General features: G+C 37.6%; 1 pseudogene; it reads right to left on the bottom strand.

The window, feature by feature from the left end:
* Nucleotides 1–2,859: 2,859 nt before the first annotated feature.
* LOC114040276 lies at nucleotides 2,860–3,787 on the bottom strand (annotated as a pseudogene).
* Nucleotides 3,788–5,548: the final 1,761 nt, after the last annotated feature.

Genomic DNA, 5,548 nt, shown 5'->3' with positions numbered 1-5,548 from the left:
TTTGAATACTTCATCTGAAAATTAATCATATCTTTTAATCATTTATCAATTGAGGAATGGCTCTTAATTTTATAAGTTTGACTCAGTTCTCTACACGTTTGAGAAGTGAGGCCTTTATCAGAGACACTTACTTCAAATTTTTTTCACAGTTACTATTGCTAACTGGATTTCCTTTCATCTTAATCTCTTTTTCCATTTGATCAATTCTGCTTTTCAAGGCATTCTTCTTTTGATTGGACTTTTGTGCTATTTTTACCATTTGGTCTATTCTATTTTTTAAGGTGTTATTTTCTTCAGCACTTTTGTGCTTCCTTTACCAAGTTGTTGACTCTTTTTTTTTGTGATTTTCTTGCATCCCTCTCATTTCTCTTCCCAATTTTTCCTCTACCTCTCTTATTTGATTTTCAAAATCCTTTTAGAGTTCTTCCATGGCTTGAGACCAACTTATATTTTTCTTTGAGGCTTGGGATGCAGGAATTTTGACTTTGTTGTCTTCTTCTGAGTATGTGTTTTGATCTTCTTTGTCACCATAGTAACTTTCTATAGTCAGAAATTTTTTTTTGCTTATTGCTCATTTTTCAACCTATGTCTTGACTTTTAACTCTATGCTAAAGTAAAGCTCTGCTTCCAGGGTGGTGGGCACACTGCCCCAAGCTTTGGATTTTCATGCAGCTGTTTTCAGAAGTAATTTTGGAGGCCTCTAAGTTTTTGGCTCTTCCAAGGTGATATGATCTAAGGTGAGGTGTGTTTGCTCCTCTCCTATACTATGCACTGGTTTGTGAGCAATCACAAGTACTTTTTTCAATTCTGGAACTGTGATGAGGGTCCCTGCTTCCCTGCAGCCACAAGCTCTGCCATGCTAGTGCTCTTCCTTGCACTGGGACTAAGACCCAGGACAGTGACCCAAATCCAAATATGAGCAAAGCAACAGAGTCCTACCCCTGGTCCAGCAAACGGACGCCTATAAGCTTCCTTCTGACTTATTTTCCAATTCCCTAATCATTTGTGGGATCCGAGGTCTGGGAACTGCCACTGCTGCCTCTGATTCAGTTGCCCCAAGACCTGCTCCTGGTTTGCTGGGGCCTGGTCTGTGCTTGCATAACCTGTGCTATACTTCACTTTTCTCTCACCTTGGTGCAACAGAACTTTTATGCTGACCTTCTAAGTTGGCTTGGATTGGAAAATTGTTTCACTCTGTCTTTTTGTGGGTCCTGCCACTCTAGAATTTGTTTAGAGTTATTATTCAAAGGTTTTTGGAGGAGTTTGGTGGAGAGCTCAGGGTAGTCCCTGTCTTTACTCCACCATTTTGCCTCTACCCTCTGGGCTTCCCACTATTAACTCTTAAACATAAAACATTTGCTAAACAATAAATCAGAAGCAAGAATAATCATAACATTTACTCACTAGAATGTAAATGTAGGAATAATTACAACTTATATTCAGTAGAAAGTAAAAGCAGAAATAATTAAAAAATCACAGTTCATACATAAACCTGGTTCACATCTACCCACAGATGCATGATAGTGTCCATAAGGCAGAGAAGATAGACACTTGTACAAACCTAATATAAAGCATATGTTCCCACAGTACCTCACAACTGTAGAATGTAGGCCTTGATGTTTTGATTCCTTTTTGAAACAATATGTACTTCATGAATCCTCTCTTCTTTTACCTTTCCCCCTTCTTTTTATCATTGCTGTTCTATTAAACAAAGATTTTTTTTTAAGTTTTTAGGTTGACAAAGTAGTAACAAGTTCATTTCACTCATAATTGCCTTTAACAGGGCAGTTCCCTTAGGCCACAGATCTACCAAGTATCTCAAATCCACAAATATCAGGGAGTTCTACTTTGCCTACTCAGATCTAATCTGCTCCTCACAGCAGAGCACAACTTATAGCTAAATAGACACAAGTTCCGTCTTTCCCATGTTTTCCCCTTTCAAATCAGAAAGGACAGAATAGTGCAATACAAGCTCTCCCAGGAGGTTTCCCCTCTCTCAGACTGTGAAGAGCACTATAAGGCCAGTCAAACAGCAGGATTCAGTGCCCAGTCAATGAGCTTGTAGCAACTGTTCCAAACTTTCTACAGCCAATCACCAAAGCAATGCTCCTCGTCCAATAAGTAAATTCTTAGCAAAAGAGTTGGACAGTTAGATGTGTCAGATGCCTATTTTCCATGTCTTCTGAACCTGTTTTTTTTTTCGTGATTCTTGTTGAGATCAACTTACTTTCTTGATTCTTCCTCCATCTACAGCTTCTTCTCATAACTTTGCTGGCTTCTTACATCTTCCAAATCCCTAAATCAGGGTCTCCTCATGGCTTGTGACTCATCTTTATTTTATGTAGTAAAATTCAAGAAATCTCTCAATCTGTCAAGTGTGAATCCATACCTGTTCTTATGTAATCTTTCTATAGTCTCCAAACAGTTATTTAATTTGTAATTTGTCAGTTATAAACTGTAAACCTTCAAAAATGTTATAATACAGAAGAAGTGATGGACCACAATTCCATGAAACCTTCATTACATCAGTCATTGTCTTGCCTATACTTCTCTGCAGAGCAGTTCTCTCTCTGTTTCTCAGAACAATGTGTGTCTCTCCTTAATATTTTATCTGAAGGTCTTTGTTTTTTTCTCACAAATTCATTGTGTCAGTTGTCTTTACACATAGGCTTTTTTCCTGCTGCTTTATAACAACTAAATTGTTCAAATATGAAGAAGGAAGCACTTTATATGTGATTAACCCAAATTTTGCAATCCAATAATCATTGAAAGTGACAATTAGATGAACCTCTTAAGTTTCTAAATACTCCATGATGGTTTACTCTGCCCCCAAAAGTCAACCTTTACTTAGCATTCAGGTCATACTCTTAAGAGTTTGCCAAAGTTTCTGAGACATTGTTTGAGTTTTTGCAGTACCCTCAGTTAGGCCTGCCTTAGCTTGCCGTTCCCCAGAATCAAAATGATGGAGTGGGCCATAGGGTAAATGTCCATGATTATCATCACAAATGTTGTACCTAGGTGGTTTCTGAATAAAGCAAAATTTAAAATTGCTATGATGGTGGCCACATAGTACAGTGCAAAGAGGAAAAAGGAAGGAGGCCATGAATATCATGGCCTTCACATGGGCCTCTGTGCTGGGGTCTCTGGAGCTTGTGACATGGAGTTGTGTCTGTTGGGTGTGCCTTCACAGTGATAAGACTAACAGAAAACAAGAGATTATACATAGAGTGAAAGGAAGGAGATTCCCTATGTAGAAGAATATTATGGGGAAAATGTAGTAGGTACTGCTTACTTGAATCTTTTCAGTCATGTTTGCTTTATTTCTTCTATCAAAGTAAATCTAATGCATTTTCTCTGTCAATGAAAAACAAATGAGCAAAGAAATGATCGAGCATCCTATCAGCACCCTGAGGACCACCTTGTCAACCCTCCACTTCAGCCAGAGGAAGACAGGGTGGGAAAAGTTAGCTATCTTCAGGAATAAGAAGACACTGAGGCAGGTATCAAACCAGGCACTTGACGCACTACCTAGATGCCATAAGCTATTCATTACTCTCAAATAATTCTTAATGTTTTTGGTGAAATAGGAACCTATTAAAATAGTCATAGATATTATTGAACATAGAAGAATGGTCTTGGTTATGGCCACACCTGTGATGATGAAATCCAATATGGACACTCTCCTACTCTTGGCCCAATCCATAGAGATCACTAGTCCCATGAAGACATTGACCAAAATTCCAACGAAGAATTCTCCAGAGGCCACAATGACACAGATGTTCTCCATGACAAGTGACATGTCTGCAGAGAGAAAATGCTACCCCTCTAATATTGCTATTGGTGAATGAATTTCCAGCCAAGGGGAAGCATCTACCTATCGAAACATCAATTTTGTTTTCCCTCTTAATCATGGTTTGCCTTGTTGGTCAGAAGGTGCCCAACACTGCTATGGGATGAGACTACAGCTATCTTCAAGACAACCACCATCCTTCTTTTGAAAATAGCTTAACTTAATATTTTAGCTCAGATTCTGAGAGTGTCCTAACAACATGACTGGATGATAAATTTCCATGGTGCTCCTAACTGATGGATGGAGTTACTATTTGATTACATGCAAATGAAATATAGCTCCCATTTCATTGATTTGCACTTTGTTCATCAGCCTAATTTGCCTTGAAAAGAGTTGTCAGTAGCCATCTAGAACTTGAAGAATATAGAAAAATAAGTCAATAAATGTGGAGATGGATTGTTGTAATATTGCTGACCACCACCTCTTCTGAGAATTAGCTTGGTCTTGTGGAAAGGGGACATGAGTTTAAAAACCAATTATGAGATTTACCACTTACCTGACCACCAGCAAATCATTTGAGCCTAACATTTAGCAAAGTATCTGGCACATAGTGGGCGCTTAATAAATGCTTGTTGACTAACTGATGTGACAAACTCTCTGAAAATTAGATTTTTCAATTAATATTAATCATCAGAGCTCATTAAAACTGGTTGTCTCTGTTGTCACATCATTCAAAGGGTCTTATCTGATTTTAGCATGGAAAGGGGAACACTATTTTAGTAGAGAACCTTTAAGGTGCTGTTTGACGCTTCTAAATCAAATGGTTTTTGAAACCTTGCACATGGCCAGTGATTAATAAATTGAAGTAGAAGGAATGATGAAGCAATTAATTGACTTCTATTTTCTTTTTTATTATTTCTATTTCTATTTAATTATTGTAAATTTGACAAATATCAATAAACATGAATTTTATGTATGTAAAGAACATAAAACAGGTTTGTATATAAATCTTTAAAATATATCTTGATTAGAGTTAGAGTATTTTTAAAGTCTTTATTAAATCTAACAAGATATTTCCAACACTTGCTTGCTTATCTATGCCCCTTTCTGAAGTGTTTTCTGTTTTATTTTATATATAATTAAAATTTTCTTCATTGACTTTCTTTTCCTTTTAGAGGAGAGGGTATAACTATTAGGATCTCTCCCTATAACCCCCCCTCACAAAATGTCTTCAAAAAAAAGAAAGAAAGCCCCCAATTTTAACAAATAAGTGTAGTCAACTTCCTGCCAAGATGACAGTTTCAACAGGAGACAAGTTTTTCAGTTCCCACCTGCCTACTCCAGGAAAACCCTGAAATTCTCATCAGACCAAAAATGATAAAAAAAAAAAAACAATGAGAAGTTAGAATAAATTAAATTTTCTCTCACAAAACTATGCAAAAAAATTAGCTAGAAATTATGGACAATTGGAAAAGGGCCCAATAAAGCAAAACAATTGCCAATGTGACCAGAAATGAGACATGTGTAACTGACAAGGAACTGTGTTCTGGGGCAACAAGGTGGGAGGGGACTCCCCTGAGAAACTTCCAAGGTGATCAGACATCCCAAGGGACCTTGGAATACCTTGGAAGTGTCAATGACCTGTGTGCATCAGTGAACAGACCAGGAAAGGGCAGGCCCAGGAGTTCTAAAATCCTAAAGATTCAGCACTCTAAACCTCAAAGATGAAGAGGTAGGGCTGGACCCAGGAGGCAGAGG

Source organism: Vombatus ursinus, unplaced genomic scaffold (assembly GCF_900497805.2).
Source record: "Vombatus ursinus unplaced genomic scaffold, bare-nosed wombat genome assembly UNPS02012901.1, whole genome shotgun sequence".
NCBI classification, from domain to species: Eukaryota; Metazoa; Chordata; class Mammalia; order Diprotodontia; family Vombatidae; genus Vombatus; species Vombatus ursinus.
Note: the sequence above shows the minus strand (reverse complement) of the source record. Positions and strands in the feature narration are given on the sequence as shown.